The sequence below is a fragment of the Haliaeetus albicilla genome, chromosome 19 (assembly GCF_947461875.1).
Source record: "Haliaeetus albicilla chromosome 19, bHalAlb1.1, whole genome shotgun sequence".
Classification (NCBI taxonomy): domain Eukaryota; kingdom Metazoa; phylum Chordata; class Aves; order Accipitriformes; family Accipitridae; genus Haliaeetus; species Haliaeetus albicilla.
The window spans coordinates 25,857,010-25,883,375 of record NC_091501.1 but is presented as its reverse complement, the minus strand read 5'-3'; the positions used below and the strand labels follow the sequence as shown (position 1 = coordinate 25,883,375).

Here is a 26,366-nt window from a genome sequence, read left to right as displayed (position 1 = left end):
AAATATATGACTGTTCTTCATACAAGGCGGTTCTAGCATACACTCAGTATATCAGTAGTGAATGCTGAAAAAGACTGGGTGTAGCACAGTGAGTGTTAGTCATGGCCTGGAAGCAGGGTAGGAAAACAATCTAAGCTGAATAGTTACTCAGCTAATTGCTTTGAGTAAGTCTCAGATTTACACACCCTAGAACCCAAACTCAAAATTTTTACTTGATAGTATGAGACAAATACTTGTCCTTTCTCTGGGGAGGGGGGGGAAATCTTAGGGACTTTATAAATCTGCATTTGCAGTAGTACAAGCCAACAGGAAAAGAAACTGCTTGCATTAACGATCTTGGAGGACTGCAAAATTGTGATTAGATGAGCTCTGGGAAATGTACTGGCATGGATACAAAGTACCGTTGCTGCCCCATGGGTATCCTACCTGCTCACCACTTGCTACCACTCTGAAAGCAGCATGCAACCTGTACTTTCCCTTTAATTGCCTCAGTAAAAAAAACAAAACAGCTTAGCTTTTAACTCACCTTCAAAAGCCACTGGACTTTGCACCAAAACAAATATACATACACGTGAATCACACTGACTCTCCTTGGGTGCTCTGGCAATAACACAACTTTTAAAATCACTGCATCTGCTCGCTAAATAAGCATGCTTACACCTTTGGTGCATGAAGAACTTGGTCTGAAGTGTACATACCTAGTATGGAGGCAGACATAAGTTCCAGCTTCAGTTTTAATTTCTGCACTTGGACTGAATTATTTACAAAGAGATGAGATCACAGCAAGCTGACATTTACATGGTAATTCCTTCCTGAAATCTGCATAAAACATGAGCAAAGTCACAGAAACTACTGACGCTTAGATTAAGGCTACAACTGAAGCCAGACAAGAATAAATAAGTATTGATCGAAGTATGCAGGGAGAATTTACCAGTTACAGCGTAAGCTAATCTAGGCATGCAAGGGAGCACATACATGCTGCAGAAGTGTATAGGACACGTTTTAAAGAAAACCAAGCAGAAGTTGCTAATAATTGTGTTAAGAAACAGGTACCACCATACATTCTTTCTTGCTTTTTTTGTTCTACTATGTCTTGGTAATAATATACAAGCTCTTCAGGGAAAGGGCAAATTTTCTGTATGATTGTTAAATGACAGCAGGGAGAGCACAGGGGATTACAGGAAAGAAGGTTTGGGAACTGGAAGCAGATGTCAGAGAGAGGTACAGAGTTGACATAAATAGTAAAGAGACTTGAGAGGAACTGTAAAAGATAGCTTTTACTGGAGAGGGGGAAGAATGGAGGCCAGAAAAGGTGTTGCAATAGTCAGCTAATGAATAAGATATGAATCACAGTTACGGTGGTGATGACAGGGAGAGATTTTAAAGATGTCACCCAGGAAGAGAATCTCAGTGAGACAGATAAAACACCTAATGTGAAACTGAGATTGGGGAAAAAGGGGCAACAAAGACTTCATTGAGCCAACAGAGCAAAAGTAGGAAGAAGTGAGAAGCCTGGATAAGAAAAGGAACTCTTTCTTTGAAATAGGAAACATTCAAAGAACACTCAGTAGAAATAGTATTTCAATAGAAATACAGGGATTGATAAATTAAAATGCATTAAGCAATTAAATGAAGAATTAATTAAATTAGGAGTACCTCTATTTCCAAGAATAATAGGAAAAAAATTTACACATGGGAGGAAACTGTTATCCCTTCAGTGACACATCATGGCAAGTACCATGAGCATCAAAGGAAGGAGCAAAAAAGCCGAGTAACAGAATAACAAATCTCCCTAATTCAAGATCCCGAGCAGTGATTTGTTTTCCGAAATTGTGTAATTTTATTACACTAACTGATTTTTAGCAGTTCTCAGGGACAATAAAACCATAAATAAATCTGCTACATCCTGCTGAATCTGGTAATACAATGTCCAGTACAAAAAGAAATGTATGGAAAGGGAATTTTACACTGGAGGAAGAAACGATTCAGATAAGAAGGGGTGGGGCAGGGGGGAGGGGGCGTATTGGAAAAGAACAGCACAGTTGAGTTTTATTCCCATAAACTGTTTTCAAGTTGTTAGTTTCCCCTATGGTTCCTTCACATCCTGCAGAAGGCTCAAGTGTGGGCTTCCCCTCAGAAGAAGCTTGGGGGGAGTACTGTTTTCCCCCTCTTTCAGTTCACCCTTAATGACTGCATCCTGCACTACTGTAAGAAAGGTGCTTGCTCACTGCTAATAGTCTTTCTTTAAAGAACTTTTGTACTAAAATGGAGAAATGAAGCAGCCTGACAGTAATAAGGGGGGGGGGGGGGGGCGGGGAACAACGGACACAACTGTCACATTAACAAAATGTTAATTCAAAAATTCTCAACATTGCTGCCAATCATATAGCTACCCATAGTGATGATGACAACACCAGCATAAAAAGAGTATCGGTTATTAGAGAAATTCTAAATATTCTGGGTTAAGGGTTAATTGATAAGTTTAAAGCACCATCATCTTACATGCAACTGTTCTTAGTCTTTTTGACACAGAAGAAATGTACAGACATCTGGAATGTTTGATCCTGACACTCTGACAAATAATGAATTATTTCACTAGTAAGTAAAGAGTAATGAGCAAAGTAACTTTCAAATATGGATAGAAATTATCTGAATAACTGAGTCCATACCTTACATTGATGGGGTGGCATGGTAAAGATCTCTAACAAAAATTAAATATAAATAACAACTTTAACTGCTTGTTTTGTTAGGCAATATAATATCAGCTTAGATTAAAAAAAAATATATATCTAGTGATGTCTAAATAGTTTTGTGGAACATTAGACTTGTGTAAACCTGTAACTTGCATCCTGGTTCCATCCAAAACCTGTCATATTAAAATGAGGCAGATGAGCCTCATATGATTTATCTTAAAATGTTTTCATTTATTACCTTTAGTCTTAGAGCTTTGTTCTAATCCAGGAGAGAGACATGCATCTAAAAACAACCAACCCTCAAAACGAACCTGCCCTAAAACCAACAGCAAAGCAAAGTAGCATGGATGTTTCTGTACCAAGACTGCTATGCTGGGACAGAGCTTCATAATGAAAGGTCAGGACAGATAAATCTCACCGGTCTCCTCTGTTTCACCAGTTTGCTTGGTTTTGTTTTGTTTTTTTTAAGGGGGTTGATTTGGTGAGAGAACTGTTCTTTTAACAATAGCTTGCATAGTGTATGCACGTAACCCACGTATTAACTTAAATAAATCAGATGTAATCATCTCCTGTTCATTATCACATGGGACTGTTGGGTTTGACTTATTTTGACCAGGCACAAATGGGCAGGATTCAGCATGCACAAAATTATAAGCAAAAAGTCTTAAATTACTCTCGAATAATTTTCTATACTTCTGTTAGTGACCTCTGTTCATAAAACTTGTTGTCTTTTGACAGTCTGGCCACTTCTATTCTTTTAAGAAGAGTAAATCGATAATATTAAAATAATTTTCATTTAGTATATGTTAGTTCAGTAAAACTTAAGTAGTCACACAAAGAGAAACAGAACCATATGTATACTATTTCAGCTTATAAAATGCTGGCTACGACGCTTGGTCTCTGCAGTTCCTGTTCAAATAAAGAGCTAAACGGGAAGGCTGTATTTTACTTATTATATCGACTTTGTTAGGGAAGTCTTTCATGATGACCCAGCAAAAATGAGGCACATATTGTCTGTTAAAATTTCTATCATCAGATCAGCAAGAGAAACCACAGCAAATATTTGAGCACGGGGTCAGCCCACTTCCTGCATTTTACCCATAGTTGTAGGAGGTGGCGAAGGCACTGCCAATTTTTGCTGGTATAGTCCGTTTCCCAGACTTCTGAATGAGTCTGTGCTGGCTTGGATCTGCTCATCTGCTTCCACGGAAGTTTTACGAGAGACTCTATATCTGGCCTTTAAATAAACAGAAAGGCAATTTTTGTTTTGCAAATGAAAACATTTTGTGACAGAAATGCTGCGCATGACTGTGGAGACCTCTGACAAAGCCAGCTGGCTACTGGAAAGATGGAAAATCAACGACTGCACAAGTCTGGCTGCTTGTTTCACAACCGTAGAGCTGTTAGGCAATAGTAATATGGTTATTGCATATTAATAGAATATAACACTAATTAAAGCTTATTCCAGCTAAAAGCCTAGTAAATAATCTAATTTCTGATTCTAAAAGCTTGCACATTTAAATAGCTAATGGATGTTTATGATATTTAGTATGTTATTAAGATTTGAACTGCGATACAAATTTACGCAATCCAGTTAGTAATCTACACTTAAAAAGCACTTTCGGTACAAAAGAAATCAGTATGGTCTCCTGGGTAAATATTTTAAATGCGGGATACATTCTCCTCCTTCACTACAGATGTCTTCTGCAACACCAGCCATTTTTATGGACAAAATGTATGCAGCTCTTCTCCATGTCTGGAATAACAGAGTCCTCTTCACTGACCACACTGTAGACGGAGGTTGCTAGGAGTTTGGTTATCAGGAAGCGTGGGATGGGGAGCCCACAGCTCATAAACAGGAAACAGCCCACAACTCATTTTAAATTCCAATAAATATTTTGTATTTTTACTGCCTTTGGGACAGTGTTAGTGTGCGAGCCAGGACAAGATGTATGAAACATCTACTTGCCCCTCAGAAAAGCTAGCCGAGCTCGACTGCTAGGATAAAGCCTAGACAGCCTGGAATGCCTCTGACTGGCAACAACGAAGCCCTGATGTGGTGAATCCCTCAAAATGCATGAATTCCCAAGGCAAAAGCCTGCAAGCGTACCAAGATCTTACTTTTGAGAACTGTACTGCAGCGCTTGTATAATGTGACCTCCAGGACAAGCAATACAAGCACACGTGCAAAGAGACTTCCTAAATCCAGTCTGAAAGTTCAATATGGAAACTCAAACACAAGTGTCCTCACTCTCCACAGCTTCCTTGACAAACAAGAGGTGAAACAGATTTAATTGCTGATCACATCCCCAAAGAAAACCAATATGTATTTGTAACTGCACAGAAGCTTAGTCTGTTTGGGTATGTTTGGGGTGGGGGGAGAAAGAAAGAAAGAAAACCAAACTGAATGAAAAGCTCATCTGCTCGGATAACATCTTTTATGGAAATAGTCCCTGATCCTTGTTGTCAGCTGAGCTCTGTTACACACAGGCTGTGAGGAAATAGGTAGGTATTAAAATTGGGAATTAACTTTCTAAATCAGTCGATTCTTGCAGCACTGGGTGTTGGCCTGGCTCAGGACAGACCTTGGAGCAGCACTACCGATTGAAAAGTCGGGCTGTGACCAGAACTGGCTTGAAATAGTCTGAAAAAGCCTTAAATTACTGTGAATGTGAGGGCTTTCACTAGCTTCTGTTTTCTGCCGTTAATATTGCTTTTTATTGGTTCACATTGAGGCACGCTTTCTGGTGGTTTTTCAGCCTCTACCGTTGCTGTTGTTCCTGTATGGAGTGCTGTGCTGTCCAGGTCCACATGCTTAACCCAAAGGTTGAGAAATGTATGGCCTTAAGTATGGTGCTCACTGCAGTAGGGGCTGACCCTCCAGGACAGCCTTCTCCTTCCTTCCCTTCCGGGCCTGTCTTTCTGAACTGCCACAAACTAGGTTTCCATTGAGTAAAAATAAGCAGAAGCTGCATGTGTGTTTGTGCTTGGTACATATAAAATAACATCTGAAATAGGTCGTGGCGGTTTCTCTTCCTGGCACCTGTGTTATTGACTACTCGGGTCAGTAATAAAGTGTTTGTTTGTAGGGTTCCCCCCCCAAATGGAGTGAGAACGTGAAAGTGGAAATGCAATTATACGATTAAAAAAGGCTGGTGATATTTTTTTGTACAGCGATGACCACAACCATGGGGATCATCAAGAAATGTAATATACACGGAGCAGCCAAAGAGCAGAAATGGAGGTAGGGGAGAAGCTAACCCCCTTTTAAAACCACTGTATTTATGCTTCTGGTTACCTTTCCAAGATTTAAAAGCCTCGGGAAGCCAAAGGTCCGTTACAAAGCCTTCTTCAGGGGGTTTTGCTGGGTTTTATTCAGGATTTCGGGCTTTGCTCTGTAGACGCGACCCGCAGTAACATCCCGAACAGCTTTTCTCAGCCGGCCGCACTCAAGGAGACACCCCGGCTCACAGGGTCCGCCACGGCTCCTCCGCACCATCCCCTCAGGACCCGGGATTTTGCTCTCCCACCCCGTCCCCTCACGCCCGGCGGGGTTTTATTCACCCTTAAAACGGACAGCCTCGGCGCCTCACCCCAACGGCCGGGCACGCGCGCCGCCGGTACCGGGAGGGGGGGAGGGGTGTGCGTGCGTGTGTGTGTGTGGAGAGGGAGCGCGCGCCCCCGCGCTTGCGCCCGGCCCGCGCCGGTCTCTCCCCTTCCCCAGCCAATGGCGCGCGGCCGTGGCGGGAGGTGTGTGCCACGAGCTCACTTCCGGTACCTGTCACCCTGCCGCCCGGAGTCAGTCAGGCGCAGGACCGGGGTACTTCTCCCCTCCCCTCCGCTCCCCTCCCCTCACCGGCCCCCGCCCCGCCGGCCCTGACAGCGCCGGGCGGCTGTTGCCCCCCGCGGCCGAGGCTGGCGGCGAGTAGAGCTCGGCGCCCCGCGGGGCCGACGGCGGAGCGCAGCCGGGAGCGCGGCGGCCCTTGCCCGACCCGGACCCGGACCCGCTGCGCCCACGGGCGCCGAGCGGCCTCTCCGCCTGCCCGCGGGCCGGCAGTAATGCACGGTATTGCCTCAGGGGAGACCCGACCCCGTCCCCTGCGGTGCGGAGGCTGCCTGTGTCCCGGCCGGGGCTCCGGGGACCGAGGGGGGGGGAGGCGGTGGGAGCGCGGCCGGCTGACGCCCCCGCCTCGCTAACGCGGTGGCGGCTTTCCTAACGACCTGTCCTTTTTCCTTCTCTCGTCCCCTTCCCTTTCTGTTTATTTTTTATTCTTTATTTATCTGTTTATCTCGTCGCCGCGTTTTGAAGCCCTCTGCGAAACTCCGGCGGTGGCAAAGGCGAGGAGAAGGAGTTAGCCGGCCTGGGGAGATGCTGTAGCTGTTCCTGCTGCTGCCCTCGGGCTTCGCGCCAGCTGCCCCGCCGTCCGGGGACCGCGGTGGGCGGCAGCCCGGGGTCAGAGGGGCTAAAGGACGAGCGAGAGCCGTCCCTGGCGGAGGCTGGCGTTTGTAGGTAAAGAGCGATCTTGGAAACCTTGTGGGGAGACCTCAGGGTGCTGGGGGGCGGGGGGGAACAGAGGAGAAGACGGTGTCCTGTCAGGTAAGGTGCCGTCTTGCAGCTGTCGTGTCTCTTAAACGCAGCACACGTTGTCCTTAACCTGGTTTGAGAAAGGAACCTGGGCGCCTGGCAGAAAGTACGTGCTTGGAGGTGATCTTTATTGGCTTGGCTTGGTCAGGCCGGTTGTGCTTTTACCAGTCGGTTGGTCAGAGGAGAGTCCTGTATCCTTGGAGTGAGGAGTGGGTCAGTGGGAGCTCCCCCGTGTTTGCTTTTGTGGTTTGATGAGAAGAACATGTTCTTGATTGTCCATCCCTACGGGGCTGTCCAAAAGCAAGTGAAAAAGAGAGCATTCAAAAAGTAATGGGAAGAAGTGCTAAAAGGTACTGCCTTGTATTCCTGTTAAGATCAGCATAGCCTCACTGACACAAGTAGCTGTTCCTAAGCTCTCTGATGGAAGAAGCGTGAGTACAGGATTCGTCAGACAGGATTATCTGCAATAATGATGTTTGGCACTTTGGTGGCATTGGAAGCCTTAGTAGTACTGCACGAATAAAGACGTTGCATAAGCTTTGTTGGGAAGGAAAGTTTTAATCAAACTGTACATGTATTATAGAACGTGCACAGACTTTCTTGTTGGCATCTAGCACTGATTACTGGGTTGAAATCCGCATGGTCTTTGCAGGTAGCAAAACTGATACGCTATAAAAAGTGTTTCCTTCATAAATTCAGAATCACTGGCTCAATATTGAGGCTACCTGGTCTCATGCTGAAACTGACGGCAGTTGTGGTGCATGTGATGTGGTCACAAGTCTACTCAAAGCTAAACCAGTATCATAACCTTTGTTATTTGGCATGAGCTATCAAGCAGCCATTGGCTCTTAGTTACTTGTAGTGGCAACTTTTTTGGATTTTAAGTAGGGCAATGTAATGTTTCAGAAGGATGAGAGTGTGCGCAGACCTTATCAGAGGTTTGTAGAACTGCGCAGCCAGCACACTCCCTTTCTTTTCCCATGTTTGGAAGGAACACTTGGCATAGTCCAAAAAAAAGTTCTTATCAATCTGCTGATGCCTTATATTGACTGTCATCCTCTGCAATCAGGTGGCATAGGGAGTTTTGGCTACCTATTACAAACCCGTATGGCCTGAAAACCTTGTGGTTTTCTCACTTGCTTTTCAGTCATTCTTTAATGTCTTCATTTTCTATTCATACCCTGCAATACTGTAGTCTTCTTAAAGGGCATTATGAATTTTAAACCATGGAGAAATGGTTGCATTTCAGTTGTGCTTTTGTGCTGTTATGCTTTTAATATGTGCTGAGTGTTATAAAAATATTAGAGAAGATAATGACCTACAGGAGAGTAGGTTACATGGCCTAGGCTATTCATCTTGTTCTAGAAAATAGATTATAGTGCTCACTGTTGACCCAAAGTGGTCAAGGAGGGCAATGTAAATTTTCTTAGTATTTTTTTAGAAGCAGCTCTTACTTCAAAATTGCAAGTAGCACTATTTTTCTCTTTACTTTGCATTCGCTTACCTGCTAAGATTTGAGTTCCGAGTTCTGTTTCTTTTGCACATGGCATATTTATTGCAAGGTGGAAAAAAGAGAACACCATACTTGTCTTGGAAAATAAATGAAGTTGAATTCATATTTATTATAAGTACAAACATATTTTCTTACAGCATTTTTGAATTTTAACATTTTTAATTTAATCTGACAGCTTTTGCAAAATCTCTGAATCTTTAACTTGTTTGGATTTTAGTTGAGTGGACAGGGGAGTCAATTTAATCAAACCATTAGCTATGTATGCTTTTTTTTCTTTTAACAAGCCTTATAAAGTATATAAAAGTAAAATCTCTACTTTTGGGGTATAAATGGTACTTAAAAGGCCAATTGCAAAGACATCTTGTGGCGCATGTGTGTATGCACCTTGCAAACTGTAACTACTCTAACAGTTTGTCCACATAAAGACTCGGACATTTGGGAGAATTCTCTTTATGAGTAAAAATATTTTGCTTTGTAAGAGATAATTAAAATAGCACAAGGCTTTCACTGTAGTGGTCTTAGTTGAGTGCTCTTGAATGAAGAAAAAAGATCAGAATGATACTGGGGTGTACCAGTTTTATACCCTAGTTAGCTAGATGTCAGTGTAGTCCTGCTGTAAAACTAGGTATTGTATTAAAAGCCTCAGTCATTAAAAAAATAATTATAGCCCAAGTGAAATGACAGTGGTTTTTTCTGAAGAAGCATAAAGAAATATGAAAAAGCATTGTATTACATGATATCAATATAAAATTAGAATAGTAACTTTGGGAAATTTGTTGATTTTTTTAAATTTTTTTTTTTTTTAAAGAAAGAATGTTAGCAGCTTTTTATTAATGAAGCACTACTTGTTATGGCCAATGTGCACATGAAATGGAAAGGAAACAGATTCCAGAAAACAACTTCTGTTTCAACCTTGCAAGATGCAGCACGAAGTGGTGAGTACATACATGGACTGTGAGCTATCTTGGCATTGTTTTTGAACAACTAGATAAGAAAAAAACATTTGAAGCAGAATTTCTGTAAAGGGTGATTAATGTATAGGAATGTATATCTGGCAAAGAAAGAAATCTAAGCAAGTAGTGCCAACAAATAATTGATAAATTGAAAATACTAGCACAGTCAGGAGAACAGAGTAAGTAAAATTTCCTCATGTTCTGATATCTATTGCTGTGTTAGACTTCTGCGTAAAAGTTGTATAAAGATGTTATTCAGCAGAATTCTGAATTCTTAATATTTTAGGAGTGCTCAGCATTTCACATTAAATATTGAATGACTTTTTATGAAGTAGAATGCTGAATATTCACCGAATGAAAAAGTACTTATCCAGTAAGGTTAGGCTCTAAATCATCACTATCCTCAGCATAAAACTAAAATATCTCAAAGAGTGTGATATGTGGCATGTTTTAAAAACATTAAACTGATATGAGGAGATTGTTGTGTGACCAGATTGCATGTGGAATTGAGATGTTGCCAAATCTGATTCCACTTCCTCATACCAGTTCTCATAGTTTCTGCTTATGAAACAATATTTATTTATAAGTGCATTGCATGTGTCTTTTACGTATCTAGGAAGTATAATTTCTGTGTCCAGTGAAGGGCTTCTTGTGTACAGATTAATACAAATTATAAAATACAATTCATTGGTATTCTAATCCTGACTGAGGCTTGAGTTGTTACGTGACTGGTTTATGTGGTTGTTTTCTGTGTTTTAAAATGCTGTGAGCATAAACTGTAGGAATTTTTTTTACTTTGCAGATTGAAAGATGAGAACTACTAAACAGGCATAATTTGTTCTGTGGTACTATATTAATCTAAATTTATTGTTTTAAGTTAAGTTGTCTCATGCCTGTGGAAACACTAACAGTATGAGATAGATTCGCAAGCATTTGGCAGATTACCTATCCCTTTCTAGAAATGCTGATATACTATCATGGCTTTTAAAAAATGTATAAACTAAGAAATTATTCATTTAATCTTTCCAAATAGTAAAAGAAACTTGTTCAAAGATGTGTCTGCCTTGAGGAGCTCAGAGTAGTTAGCAGCTACTGAAGTTGTAAGGTTCTTTGGCATTTGTTTCCAGGCAGCTGAAATACATGTGAAAGTGAGTTAGTCCAATATTTTTGTGTTTCATATTTTCGTATCTCATTAGTCTATATTCAGTTTGTTGATAAGTATGTAAAAGGAAACCAGAGCTGCTGTTTGGTGTGCAAATTAACTGCTGGTTGAGTAACTTCTTACTCATCTATGAGTGTATAATATCCTGGAGCTGAGAGCGTTTATTGTTGTGAACAGTTCAGAGTTTGTTGTGTTTTGCATGGAAAAATGGTACCACAATCCATCCTAATTTTACTTAGATTTAACAAAAACATGGATCGTTTGAAACTATTATACAGCCTATGATTAAGTTTTGAAGGCAGGGCTTACTGTCTTGTTGTATGTATCCATGCATCCAGCACAGGTATGCTGTCTGAGTAAGTTCTGTTATCTGTCTGCATATAGACTTGTATCACCATTCATTTTTTGTTACGCAAATAAGAGCGCTACATGCCTGTTTTGTTTTAAATAATTATTTACTGGAAATGCTCAATACAACAATTCACAGAAGAAAGCACTGCATTTAAACCAGAATATGAATGTTCAGATGGTAAGAAAAGCTTTTGTTTATTTGCAAAATCTATTTGAAAATGAAGACTTGAATTACTGTTGACATTTCCTAGCCTCCTGTTAGTGTTACTGCTTCAGCAAGTAAGTTATAAAGTACATGGCATTGGAGTCATGGTGCAGGTTCATATTAAACAAAACCAAACCTTCTTGCATCTTCATTCAACATGTATGGAAAATGTTCCCTGGAGTAGTAAGGCTGAAGAATATAATACGGAACCATTTGGATTTGAAGGCGAGGAAGAGGGAGAAGGTGGGTGTTGTGTCAACAGGCTGCTTTGGAGACTCTTGGATTTATTAGCAGGCAGTGCTTGACGGCATTCTTTACAATAAGGCTGATGAATACTCTTATTACACTGGTTGATAAATTCACCCACTCTGATGTTAAAATAAAATAAAATTAATTGCAGCCAGCAGGTTGTAGTGAATATTGTTGGCTTATTGGCAATTTTCAGGGGAAGATTACAAGAACTATGCATTGCTAGCATAAAAATTGTTTCTAATAGAGGCTGGAACTAGATTCTTGATGAAGGTTAGGAGTCCTAAGAATAATTTTAAAAAGTAGCCAATGCAAGTATGCACAGAATATTGGACACTGAAGTTTATTCAGCAAAGTTGAAAATGGTTAAGTGTGGGTTTTCAAATCTTTTTTCTTAGTCTGTAGGTAAATGTTCAGTTTGGAGCAAGTGTGCTGCATTGTGAGGGAGTTTTGAGTGGTTTTTTTGTCAGTGTAAGATGCTGTATGGATGTAGTTTCACTATGAGAGAGCTATGTAAACAGGAGAATGTTCTGTCTGTGGTTGTTTCTGACGGTTGTTGGAAAATTTGCTCTGTGAGCGTAAGGTAGACTTAGGTTGTTATGCTGTATATATGTGAAATTTAAAAATGGTGTAATGTGTTTATTCATATTCCACATAGCTGCCCACAGAGAAGAGCACATAAGAAATCTGGACTGGTTTTTTACCTCTGAAATTAATTCTTTTATATAAAATTTATTTATCCTTATCCACCTCGGGACAAAAGAGTGCTGTATGCAGTTAAGCAGGCCAGTCTGATTAGAAGCAAATCAGGTAGCAGCTTCAGTATCTATGTAACTAGGAGACAAGCAACACAGGATACTGCTTTTGAAAAAAGCGGCAGCTGTACATTTTGTGTACTGTGCTTCCATAGAGAAGTAACTGTACATAAATAGGCTAATATTTTCAAACAGCTGTCAAACGTTCAACTTAAATGTATGTTTCGGGCACCTGATCTTCAGCATAGTGAGCTGCCATAATTCTAACTAAATTTACAAGGAGTTGCGTTTTCTCAAGATGATAAATCCTGTAATAAATCCCATGGAAATGTAATAGTGAATATCCTTTAAGTATATAGAATTGTTCAGTTTGCAGCTATCATGTTTTATTTCTCTTCTACGTGGCATGCGTGTGTATGTATAGATATATATATGAGTGAACACACGAATATGAAAAAAAAAAAAAATAGAATAGGGTGTCCCCTCTCTGTGTTGTTCCTGATAGCCCTGCAAATATAAGGCTTACAGCGAGAGGTGTGGTTACTCAGCATGGCCTGACCTGATCTAGCAATTGTTGTTAAAAGATCGGTCAGGCTCCCTCTTCATGCTTCTTTCCTTTGCTGTCATCCATGTGTTTCTACCCTTACTTTTTGCTGCCCCTTTAGTGAGTCTGTTCAGCTATCTCTAGCTGTGTTTTTCCTGTGTTACATTTCTACTGGCTTAATAAGCTGAATTGTTTCACTGAGGCTATGTCTACACTAGGGAATAAAATATACCGGGGACTGTTCTCTGGACCCGGAACAAAGTGGCAAGATTGCACACACCTAACAGTCTTCCCCCTGAAACAGCATGGTCGCATCCAGACTGCCAATGGAGAGCAATTTGCTGCTTTGCATGTGCTGTGCCCTTAACTGTGCTTGTGCATTTGTCTGGGAAAGTGCCAAGCTGGTATGGGCCAAAATGGTGTCAGAGAGGACGCTAACAGCATGGCTCAAGCCGGTGCTCTGGCCCTGTTTTATTTACTATTACAGATGTGACCAGAGAGGTCAGACAAGTGCGAGAGCCAGCACAGGCGGGATGGAGCTGTGTGGCTGGAAATGAAGAAGGGAGAGGGAAGGTGCAGGGCTGACAATGTCAGGGAGCTACGGAAGGGATATCCTTTTGATGTCAGGGAGCTATTACATTACTTAAGCTGGCTTGCCTAACTGTACCCTTAACAAGTTATGTTATTTTGCAACCAACAACTTCAGTTTGGCTCAGCAGAGGGCTGCAAGTACTGTCCCCCTATAATTGCTTTTTCAAAAGTCTGATTCAGTCAGCTAAAATGCCTTACAAAGTGAATTAAAACTGCTACATGAAAGTACATATATGACTTTTCAAACAGGTTTTCTTATCCTGGCTGTTTCATTGGGCTGTTGTTTTTCTGTAATTCAGGTGCTTCCTTAGTTAAAAGAAGTAGGGAGGAGAAGTGGGGTGCCAAGCAGGCAGCAATGGTGATACTATTGTTAATATGGGGCTGTTAAACAGGTAAGTAGACACCCTTCATGTCATATGAAGGATGAGCAGAGAGCTTAGATGTCAGGAAAATAATTGGTTATATTTTGACATTTTTTGATCATGCAGGAGTATGAGGCTTGTGATCTCTATACTGTAGCAAGTGACTTGATTTAGAACTGTGAAGTCATGTGTCCCAAGTATATCCTCTATCTGACATGTCAGTAGCTTGGAAGTACAAGTACTTGATGTCCATTTGCCAAAAAATGTGGATTCATTGCATTCATACCTGTTGCCAAGACTCCTGTCAGCAATGCCAATTCAGTGTAAACTTTGTTTTTGTGATACATTTATCACAAAGAAAAACTTTTTAAGGTAAGAATTTCTAAATTACCAGAACAGAACTGAAGGCCTTTTTCTTAAAACAAACAAACAAACAAACCAACAACAAAAAGTGAAAGAATTCTGTTTCACATTCCACTCTGGGTACTCTGAGTTGTGGCATGCCATTAAATCAAAGTTAGTTTATTTTTAGCAGTCTTTATTTATTTAAATGCAATGGCTGAGCAACAAGAGCCTTTAAAAAAAATATACACTGAAGAATAAGTAAACTACACAAATCCAGGTGCTGTTTATAGAAGACATTAGATTTTGTCTACTGGTAGAAGAATATGAAAGCTAGCCCATTGGTATTACTCAGTTAATTTAAAAAAAAAAATACTTACAAGCAGAAGGGGCCTAAATCTGTAATATCTTGTTTGAGGGTCATTTTCTTTTATAGGATATAAACCCTTCTGTTAAGCTGAATTTAGGTTATCAAATACGTCTTGTTATTGTGTCTAGGCAAGGGAATAAAGTTTATCAGTGAAATAAACCCACTGAAAATACACAGTGATGGTGTTCTCTGCTAAGAAGGCGAATTCAGGCTTCTTGAATCTCTTCCAGAAACAGATGTAAATTCCACTGTAGCTTTTCAAATAGTGAATAATCATGGTCTGTTATGTTTGGTGATGAATCATGCAAGGGGTTGCAGATGGTGAGAAGAGTGCAGCTGTGCAGATACTAGAGGGGCGGAGGTAGAAGACTAGAGGACCCGAGGGGATGAAGGAGGTGATTTGAGGATGGCTTGACATGGCTTATGAAAGAGAAGGGTAGGACAGCTGAAAGAGTATGGAAGCTGAGTGTGCCAGGGTAAAGCCAAAACTGAAACGTGAGATTTGGGGATGGGGAGAACGATAGAGACTGAAAAGGAGGTATACTTGAGGCAGAAAGATATTTTTGCTTGTTGTTGATCTTTGAAGCAAAAGTTGCAGCGTCAGATACCAAAGTAACTGGACTTTTGTCCCAAGCCAAAACAAGAAGGACACCAAGCTTACACGTGGAAGCTTAAGCTGTAAATGAAAAGAGAGAAGTAAAAGGCTTCATGTTCCTTTTAAAGGAATGCTGGTCATAAGTAGGAGGGCTATTGTAGTAACAGATACAGATGCAAAGTTGTGGGGATTTTATTTCAATTGTTCTGAGCAGGACCTGTGTAATGGAACCAGGGTGGCAAAATTTAGGGGTTGGCCGGGTAGAGAAGTTGTGTCTGACTAGGTGTTCTAAAAAAGGGGGATCGCAAGGCCTAGGTTACGGTTGAAGGGCAGGTAAGATTCAAGTGAAGATTTTCATGATCTTAAATCAATATGCTAAAAAGTCCAAACCATCTTTCAACTTTTTGCATTAAGTAATTTTAATTTAAGATATCTTTTTCTTTTTTCTCTCTCTTTTTAGATTAAAAGTATTGTTCCAAAACAATAGCTCTTTATTCAGGAAGAATGTTGCCATTAAGATGTTTGTAAGAACTAGTATTTTTGTCCACAGCTCAGAAATCCTCAGCCAAAGTGAATATTTAACCACTATTTCAAGGACAGCCAAGTATTTTTTCTTAATAAAGTATGTGATTAGGAGTCAAAGTGAGGGACTCTGGAAAACTGTAGAATACTCCAAGTACTGACATAACTTCAAGCATGCATTGTACTGTTTTTGTGTTCTACAAACCTTAGTAAATATAAACCAATATTGAAAGCGAACATCCCCCACCCCCCCAAAAAAGGGGGGGGGGGGGCAAAAGTCCAGATCTGTCTTGGAAGAGAGTTATGCTCCGAAACTGCTATACTGGAAACCGTTTTCAGGATTGTATTCTCATCTCTTTTAGTCTAGTTACCTGAGAAGGTCAGGTATATGCAGTATGGTATGCTGTCCTCTTCCTCTACCCGTTAACTTTGAAACTGCAAGTCTTGTCAAATTTGACAGAGGCGTAGTGGTTGCAAAGGCATTAAAGTTCTGTAATTTTTATGAAAGTTGGTAACGAGAAAGAAGAAAACAAAACACATTATTGACCCTACTGAGGAAATGATGCAATACGAATTCAACAATTATCTGTTCTGTTTGGCCTGTCAATTCCCAATCAGCATAGGAGCACTAGTGAGCCAGTTGCAACATGTAGCTCTGAACCAGCTACAGCATGTTTGCTGTTTGCGTAGTCGGTAGTTCAGGGACGCTGTGTGGGGAGGGGGAACTGTAAGTGTAGTGACAAGAGGAAAGAGCAGGGCGACATGATAGGACAATGTGGGGTGACAGTGGTATGAAAAATTTACGTCTTTGGGAGCAAATCAATAGAAGTCAAAGCTTTTTTTATTTCTTCTCCCCAAAGTTGCCCTTTTCCCAGTGTTTTAATGCTGGTAATAGTAAAAACCGATATGAATTCTACCTTTCAAATCTGAGTACTGTCACAACTTAATGCTGTCAAGCTTTTATGTTATTTAAACTCACAAAATTATATACAACTTCAAAAATTTCATTACCAGTCAACAAACTCAAAACTACTTGGTATCTGTAAAATATTAGATTATCTAGCATAATAATAATATATTATTATTATATATAATATGTGGCCTTGACTTAGGCTGTATTCTGTTGAAGTATTTGTCACAGGAACATTTCTTTGCTCTTCTGTCGAACAGTAAGCTAGGTTAAAATCAAACAGGAATAATAAATATGCTCACAGAACAAAAGATTAGTTAATTGGTTTTTATCCTTCATTTTACTGTAAATGTAAACTTAAGGCAGGTATTTTTATTTATAACACAGCAAGGAGTCTAAGTTCTAAAGAGTATTATGTTACTACCAGTCCTGCCAATAAGGAATTATTGACAATATATACCAATTGCTATCACACATAAAGATCTGTGGCTATAAACCAAAAGAGATTCTTTTATCTTGGTTTATAAGAACACATTTTAAGGTGTCCATAGATATACATGAACCCTAAAGATTGTTGAAATATTATCAGGGTTTTAGAAAGCGCATCAAAGTCTTTGCTTGACTCTATAAGTTAGTGACAATTGTTTTTTCTTCCTTTTCATAAATATAGTCTGTCTAAAATTTCACATTTGTTAGTAAGAGTTACTGGACAGCTTTGCTTGTAAAAGTTATGTCTTTCTGGATAGAATAGAACATATATGTTGTGGTGTGGGGTTTTTTTGGTTTTGTTTGGGGGGAGTTGTTTGTTTTGTTGTGTTTTTTTTTAACAAGCACGTGAGCAAGTAAAACTTCTGGGTTAGAGAGGTTTATGTAATAGCACAGTCAATATGTTTAATGGAAAATGGCCAAAAATTTTGCCTGGCGCTGCCTCTGTATGTATTAGATTATAATTTTAATTGACAATTTTAGTTGCACAGATGTCTTTAATTTGTTACCCTCTGAAGTTTATTTTTACCATATGTAGTGAAAATGTACTCTGCAGGAGACTTAGCAAGGGGCTTACATTTTATTTACTTCAAAAATTGATTATATTGGAGATAATCATTTAGTCACCACACTAAAATGCAATTTGTATTTGCCTTTTACCCTCAGATATTTTTATTCTTCAACAAATGAAGTCTCTGTAGACTATCAGGGTATAGTTGGAAAATTGTTGAGAAGCCACTTTGCATAATCTGAGACGCCGTGATCACATGTGTAAGGAAACAATCACAACATTCCAATTTGGTCTTGAGGATCTGGTTTCCAGTGAGCAGCATGTTAGGACAGATGTGTAGGCTGTTTGTAAATGCTGTACACATCAGAATCAACTTTGACTTCACCACTCAAACTTATTTTTACATGTTATTTTTAGAAAAGAAATGGATGATGGTTTAAGACATCTGAAATATGTGCATGCAGTTCATAAGACATAGGTTTGTGGGGTTTTTGGTTTGTTCCTTTTTTAAAAATTCTCTTCCTTCTGGGCATACTGTGCAACCAGATTTAGCCTCAAACTGAGCACTGATTTCTGAAGTCAAGGTATCCCTAACTGTTAATCACTTCAAAATCTTGGCTTATGTAATTAGCTTGTCAGACATTTGTAGAGTATTGCAAAACTTAGAAAAAACAGGTCACTTCCAAATAAATGGGTAAGGAGTTTTGGGACACATGGGGAAAGTAAGAGAGCTTTGAGTTCATTACACAGTAATAAAAATATAGCAAATACTCAGATGACACATTTGTGTGAACGTGACCTTGGATCAAATAGCAAATACTTAAATGTCCTGTTTGTCTGAATGTAACCTTGCATTGGTTCAAATATCAATTATAAATCAAATCCTAGCTTTTAATGTACATATAAAGAAAACATCCTCTTAAATGATGCATCAAATCTTTCTTTCTCAGTAGTTGTGGTCTTCACATCTAAGTGTTCAGCAAACACACAGAGCATCTGTGTGCTATACACTATATTGTTTTAGCTTCATTGCCTACAAGATACTGTCATGAATGATTTAGAATCTCTAAAAGTTTGAAGCACAAATTGCTATGGCTGCTATGATTAACATGTGTAATCATTTGAATGTTGCTCAAGTATGGAATAATTTGAGTGGAATATGACAGTGACTTGAAGAGATACTGACATTGAAACACACTGGATAAAGAGCAAAATGTGGAGATTCTTTGGAGAGAGGAAAAGAAAAAGGGAGAGTGTGTCGCAAGCATAAAGGTATATATAACAGTGAAGTGGGGTTTTTATTAGAAGCTGTGGTGAACTGTAAGTAGTACTTGTGGAGCTGTATTTGATCTTGAAAGAGAGCACGTATCAGAGAACCCAGAGTACTCTATAACATAGTGGTTGCTAAGATGTTGCCATGGCTTAGTTTCTTGCGGAAGAAAAATCCTATTGTTCTTTTGAATCTCTTGTTAATAAAATATACTTGCTTTATTGATCATGCCTCAGAAATACTGGATATTATTAACTCCAGTCTGAATATTTGCTTTGCATGCATTAATAACTAGTGTAATAAATTGAATAAACCTCCCTCATACTGTTGTCCAGGCTGATTTTTTTTTTTCAAATGTCATGTTAATAATAGTATGCTTATTCTATAGGTTAAGCTTGTAGTCTATTCTCAACCATGTGTCAGAGCTCATTATTTACTACAAAAGTGGAAACAGAGGCAGGATACATAGAGAAAGAAAAAAAATTACAAATTGCCAGTTTTTCAGGATTTCTAGGCATCTTGACAATAAAAGTTGAAGCAAGACTGAAGACTTTAACACAAAGTTTTCCACTTAAGTCTTTGACAGTGCTTGCTTGGTTTAGAGTCAGGAATCATCTAGACATCAGACTGGATTATAATGTTGTTTAAAAAAAAAAAACAACCAAAGAAACCCAGAACCACAAAAAAACCCAAACGAAAAAAAAAACCACCCCAAACCCAACAAAGAAAAGACCCCACTGAAAACACTTGAAGAAAATAGTAAAGTGAAGGAGAACATTGTAGGTTACCAATAAACCTAATATAATATTATATAGTTTGTTAACTAATATTACTGTTGACTGATACTGAAGTCCTGACTAGTCAACTCTTACAAGAATTTAAAGGATTCAGCAGACATAGATTTAAAAGAGGTATTTGAAAGCTTTGCTTTGACATATAGGTACTTCTGACTTTTGCTTCAGTTCAGCTTTCATTAGAAAGAAATGCCGGTCTTCCTATTCCCAATTACAGAAACCACCAAAGTATCCACTTTTTGGATATGAAAACTCACATTTAGAGGAGAAAAAAACAAACCAAAAAATCTCAATGTCATATTGATATTCTATGCAGACTTGAATCTGTCTGAGCTTGACATCAGTTCAAGCCAACAACCCAATCTGCACTCTTTTTACTGAAATGAGGTAGGAAAAATAGATTTTTCTTTTATTAGCAGGACCTTGCTGCAAATTTGAGTAATGTCACATTTGATGCATCTGATGTCCATTTGTGTGGAAGAAAGCAAGCATGAGTTCAGATAGATGTAAACTTGAGGTGATATACCTGTAAGTCTTGTCTCTAGAGCCTGAAGGCAAAGGTTGCAAAACCTTTATGTCCCATTGCTGATGAAGTCAAATCTGGCTCCTGTTGTTAAAGGGGTTAGCAGTGGCTAATTTAAAGACAGGCTTCAGATCTCATTGTACTGATAACCTAGAACTGTGGTTACATCTTAAGTAAGTTGAGCTCTGTCTGCTAAAGGTTGAGTAGTCTAATGTTGTGGATCAAATATGATGAAATATATTTTCTGGTCTAATATAAAGTCAGTGTAAAAGTCATGTATGTAAATGTAAAGTGTTCTCAACTGAGTTCCTAGTTACCAAGTTCTTGAGGAGCTTGTTGAATTTAAAATTTCCTATTAGAAAGCCTTTTGATGCTAGAATGTTGTTTTATTCTTCACAAGCAGCTGAAGTCTTTCTTTGAGTTAGATTCTACTCTCAGCTTGAGTTTCCAACATTGGAATTACGATTTTATTTATTTAATTTATTTATTGGAGCATGTTGTTTCAACTCAAAGTAAATGCCTGTATCTTCCATTTACTGGATTTCTGTGGGAGTTTTACTGCTTGGAAGGATGATGAATAACTGTGGGATCTGCATGATCTCCCCAGCCTATATGACAGTTCCGTGGCCCTGTCAAAAGATGATACCGCTTAATCTAATAGAGATGCTGTCTGATCTGTAGAGCAGTTTTCAGCTCTCATCAGAGACTTACGAGCCATGGCTGCTTTACTTCAGGCAATGCAAGTGCCTGGTTTAAAGGCCCAGCCTGTTGATAGAATCACTGGATTCTTCAGAGGGGATTCAGGCTGCACATAGCACATATATTTATTGGCTGGGCAGCACGGGTATCCCTCTCCCCAACCACTTATTTCTGCTCCCTCCATTGAGCAAGCACAAATATTTGTAAGGCTTTGCAGTGAACTGGATCAGAGAAATGATCTGATTGAAAAGTACTGCTTTTTATTTGTAATCGTGGCCTCAAAGATCAGTCATGCCTCTGGAAATCCCATTGATTTCTGCTCAACCCAAACATGTAAGTGAGGTGCTTGACATTAGGTGAGATGAATACCCCTCTTATGTCTGTTTGGTGAAAATTAATTTCTGCTTTGTAATTTTTTTCTCCATTAGTAATTGCATCTGTTGTGTGAAAGTGAGAGGGTATGATATTTGGGATGAATAGTTTAATTACCTCTTGAATAGTTTTGTTGCTGTCCTGTTATTAGTTACTTCTTAAACAGTAATCTTGGCAAAACAATTTTTAGAACTATTTAGAGTATAATGAATGCGTTATGTAATTGAAAGAAAACATTGGAGGAAATCGTGAATATATAATCATGAAGGTATAGAAAGCAGCTGCATAGCTTTAAAGCAGAAATGATGCATTTAAAAGGGGAATGAGGGGCCCCATTCAGGGACATTTATCTTTCTTTAATATATTCTAGGCAATGAGACTCCACTTCAGAGAGTCAGGACCCATGAAGTAGCTTCTACCCTGTGCCATTAAATCTTGGAAAGAAGCTAGAGGGAGATGCCAACAGGGATTGAAGCTGGCTCAGTAACTGCAAAGTAGTTGAATAATGACTGTTAGCGATTATGTCATTGTTCTCTGTATTCTTTTTCAGTCTCTGCTTTCCCCCACTTCCTTGGGTGATAAGTTGCTTTTTTGCTGTCTTTTTCTGTCTGTTTCTATGTAGGGTCTGCCCAAATTTTCATAGCTGAGCAGTGTTAAGTAATCACTTCAATAAATATTTTAGGCTTTTTGGTCTTTGTAGGTTGTGATATTGGTGGAAATGCTCGATTTTTAACTGTGTCTTTGTATATACTGCAATTATAAGCAATTCAAAGTTCTCTTTCATAAGGAGATATGGTAGTATTTTGTCTAGCAATCCAAGATGACTTTGTAAGTCTTGCCTTTAACTGAGTGTTTTTATAATCATACAGATTGAGGTTTTAGATTTTTGCTTGGGAGGGACATAAATGTTAAACAGATGTTCTTAGAGGCTTGAATTTCTATTAATGCAGATTCTGCATTATGGCTACTTGGCACTTGAATAATATGTAAGGAACCTTTCATGTTTACTATGGCTACCTCCTCTTTGACAACCCTTGTTTGTTTTCTCTACACAATTTGTATCCTGATTTTATGCTTTTCTGTTGGTAATACTCTTCTTGCCATATTACAGGTGTTGCTTATGTTTGTATCTCCTTACATATGTTTTTACTTCTAAAAGTGATTTGCACCAAGAAAAGTGTGGATTTGTAACACTGACTTGTAAATTACATTTTTTAAATTCTATTAAGTCATTTCCTTATTTTTTCAAAGTAAAAATAACTGAACAACTAACAAAACAGTGACATTCTAAGAACTGCGATTTTTGTTAAACTAGTGGGAACCTGCATGCCAAATACCATGTATATTGCATGATACAAGAGTTTCTGGCAACATCACCATACCTTTCTATGCAGCTGGAAAATATCTGTTCTGCATGCCACAAAATAAACTTAATTTTAAAATCTCGACACTTTGCCTAAATAAGCCACGTTGGCATTATCATTACATTTTCTTTGACTTGTGGTGGGCTAATAGGAGTTGGTGCTGCAACATGGAAGAGTCGTATATGCTCCTGACAGTCTGACAGAGTACATCTAGTTGAAGAATAGTTCTGCTTAGTGTTAATGTACATATAGTCTATTGCTTGTGTGGTACTGTTCCCGCCTGACCTGTCATTAATCAGCACTGCTCTTGTGTGCATCTTCTTTCTGCTGACAGCATGTTAATTCATCTGGTTTAGTCCTGTCTTTGAAAGCACTTGCTTATGGTGTTGGCTAATTACTTGTACAGAAAAGTTGATAAAAATTGTTAATTTTCAATAAGAATATCTTGCCCTTCCTCTCTCTTTTTGGATCATGTATTTTAAAATCCAACAGGACAGAAAGTCCTGGGACCAAAGAAATGCTGCTGCCTGGCTCAGTAAATTCTGCTTGGGTTTGGCTGAGTAATGCAAAACCAAAAAAATATTCCTATATTGTTTTTACCACTTTTAATATCAACCAGCAAAATATTTGCAGTGTTTCAAAGCTTTATCCAACTCTTCCCATGTGAGATCAGAAGTGTTGTTATCTCTGCATCTTCTGATGCAATTAGAGAACTGTGTTCAGGGAAGGAAAGTAAAACTCATCACGGTCCCCACTTTCTGAAGCCAGTGGACTTGCCTCTGTGGCCTTTATTCTTCCTTCAGGAAATTCTCTAGTGTTCCTCCAGTGCTGCAAGTACTTATGGATCAGAGAAACAGGATTGTCTTTTCTCCCTTTTTGCTTAGACAAAGAATGTTCTTCCTTTTTGACGAACCAATAAATTAACAGCTTTTTTCCTGCTGCAGACTAATACAAGCAAAGTTGCCTTACAAGCTGTGTAATTCCACTTCTGTTTAATGCACTGCCTAATTATAATGGGAGTGATTTGGGGAAAGAAGAACATCGAGCAGTATATAGGTACATTCCACCACAGTGCATAAAAAAATAAGGTAGCATAATCAAGGTTGCATAGAATTTTTCATTACATAACTTTTAAGAGTTTAACTTTGCAATTTTAGTATCATTCTTCAAAATTAGGGTATGTGAATTTTGATTTGTTTAAAAGGCAAGTATGCTTGTAAGTTGCATATGATATCTTGGAGTACAACTGTGTAGAGGGAAAAAATAGAGTTTTTATGATTTTTTTTTTTTTTTTTGGGGGGGTGCAACTGGCAGTCTTGTTGAAGAGGTGGCTCATGAAAATTTTTCAACTCATGCATAGTAAATTCTCTTTGTTTTAGGTTCTTAATACTTTGTAAAATATAAAATATTACTAGTATGTAAGGTTACAAAGTATGAAAACTGAATCAAATGTCACAGGATAGAGGAGACAACATGCATCCTTTCCAAGATAGGAGACTGGACTTCATATTTTAGGTGCCAAATTTTATTTTCAGTTAGTTTTATTTTCAGTTGTTTATGTGTTGAATCAGGGTATTGGAAATATCCTGTAGCTTACATATTTCAGGTTTTTCCTATACACCCAAGTTTTCTAAAAGAATCTACTGCACCTGGTAGTTTTAAATGTGCTGTGTTCAGCCACAATGTTCTCAAAGTGACCTAGAGGTAATGATTGTTTCAACTTTAACCTTGATATTTGCAAGCAAGCCCTTTACACGATCAATTTGTTTATGCAGCAAATCCAGACTTTGGTACTGCTTCTCAGAGACCTTTGCATCTGAGAGACCTGTTTCCTTACAGGGATTATCCCTAGTGTGGCCAGTATTAAATGTGGAAGGGCCAGGGGTTTAGTCTCCCACCATCCCATTCCAAAAATGAAGCAAATAACCGATCGTGGCGTGCTTAGGTATTTTTCTTCGATAATCTGACTGCAGTTTCTTTAAGACCTGTTTCAAGTTTATAGGTAAGTTACTCATTGGGCATTTGCAGTGTGGTGGAGGGAAAAGAGGACTTCTGAAAATAGGCATGTTTTAGAGCTAACAGGCTGTGAGAGAGCACCAGTAAAACCTGTTTATCCCTAAAACCATAATTACATGAAATTGTGTTCTTATTTTTCTATGTCATACTCTCTTGTTTTCAGTTTACTTTGCATGTGTTTGTATGTGGGTGTAGGAAAGGGGGTATGGAGACTAAAATATTGTATGGGAAACTGAGAAAATCCTCTGCCAATGTCTTTGTGGCACAGAATTTTTCTAAAGCCTTAAAAGTAAGAAGAAATGTTGGCTTATGCAGATGCTTGAGTGGAATCATCATGCTGCAGCTACCACATCTACTGTTGTAACATGTACAGCTTTTTTTGTAAAGCAAAATACTCTCTGTGAATATCACTTAAAGGAACTTCATACTCATTACCCTTTCTATTTTAGAAGCTTTATATTCATAGAAGCAAGGATCAATGCATATTAAGTGAAACCTGCCAATGAAAGCATATGCATGTGTAAACATGCACAAAATACAGAGAAGACAGAAGGCAAATTGTTTATTGCATGAATACTTAGATATTTTACTTCAAGGTTTTCTGTGCTTATGAAAAAAAATTTAAAGATAACTTTTCCAGTAATGAAAATATTAGTATATTTTGACAGTGTTCAGAAATGGTTATGTAATGGCTATGCTTGCTAAGGTAGCTAGTTAATCACTGACAAGAGCTGTAATTATTAAGCAGCTATAATTTACTAGTAGTGTTTGAAAGTACAAAAGGGTATGTAATTTAATAGTTAAAACAATAAGCACTTCATTTATGTTTCACTAGCTGTTAGGCTGTTCTTATATAAATTCAGCTAAAAAGGCTGCTGATTTTTAAATACTTACTGTAAAAGTGGAAAAGCATGGTGCAATTTGGGCAATAGCAGGCATGCTGCTGAAAGAGCTGTTGCCATGTTCAGAGTTCAGCTATCAAGCCTTTCCTTTGCTTTCCTGTGAAACAATGCCCATTTTGTTTCAAGGTAGACTTCAGTGTTCACTTAATCTTTTAAAAATACTTGTGCTGGACAAGAAGTGATGCTTGGAGAGATGTACGTGATTCAGTAGGGGAACTTGAAGTAACGCTGGGTATAAGGAGCCTAGTGCCTCCTGGAACTTCCCCACCTATCCTGGGGCAGGGTACTTGTGCTACCTGTCTGCAGAGGAATATAATGTTTCTGTGCCGTGAAAACTGTTTTAGCCTGGGAGAACATCACGAAGAGCACACTGGAGGAGCAGTGCTGATCATATGCTCTGCCATTCCTTTCTTCCTTTTTTTGTTGATGGTTCTTTTCGGAGACAAATTTGGTAGCCACCTTTGGATTGCTGGAGAACAGTTGTTATTATTCTTGGCTATCATTACAAACACAATGTACATCAAGGTTTCTTTACTCTTTTGCCTCACCACAAAATAGCCATGTCACAGGGATAGCAATTTACCATTGTTTTCAGAAATAAAATAAATAAAAGTGATTTCTCATTTCTTAACTGGAGTATATTATCTTCCAGTTATATCAGGGATATCAGCTGCATAGTGTAATGTTTTGGACTCTGTTGGATAACTAACAGCAAACAGCAGTTAGC

At 38.8% G+C, this 26,366-nt stretch overlaps 1 protein-coding gene across 5 annotated transcripts in view; it reads left to right on the top strand.

Moving 5' to 3' along the window:
- Nucleotides 1-2,323: 2,323 nt before the first annotated feature.
- PPARA (peroxisome proliferator activated receptor alpha) overlaps nt 2,324-26,366 on the top strand; it is a 48,083-nt gene continuing 24,040 nt past the window's right edge. Inside the window, exons 1-5 of one of the 5 annotated variants that reach the window (XM_069806889.1) lie at nt 2,326-2,598; nt 2,938-3,090; nt 5,868-5,937; nt 7,003-7,203; nt 9,600-9,726. The gene's annotated coding sequence lies outside the window, so the exon portion shown is untranslated. Of the gene's footprint in view, nt 3,091-5,867; nt 5,938-6,398; nt 6,514-6,572; nt 6,760-7,002; nt 7,204-9,599; nt 9,727-26,366 lie in introns of those variants that run through there. The other 4 variants (XM_069806891.1, XM_069806890.1, XM_069806893.1 and 1 more) reach the window with 4 other exon arrangements.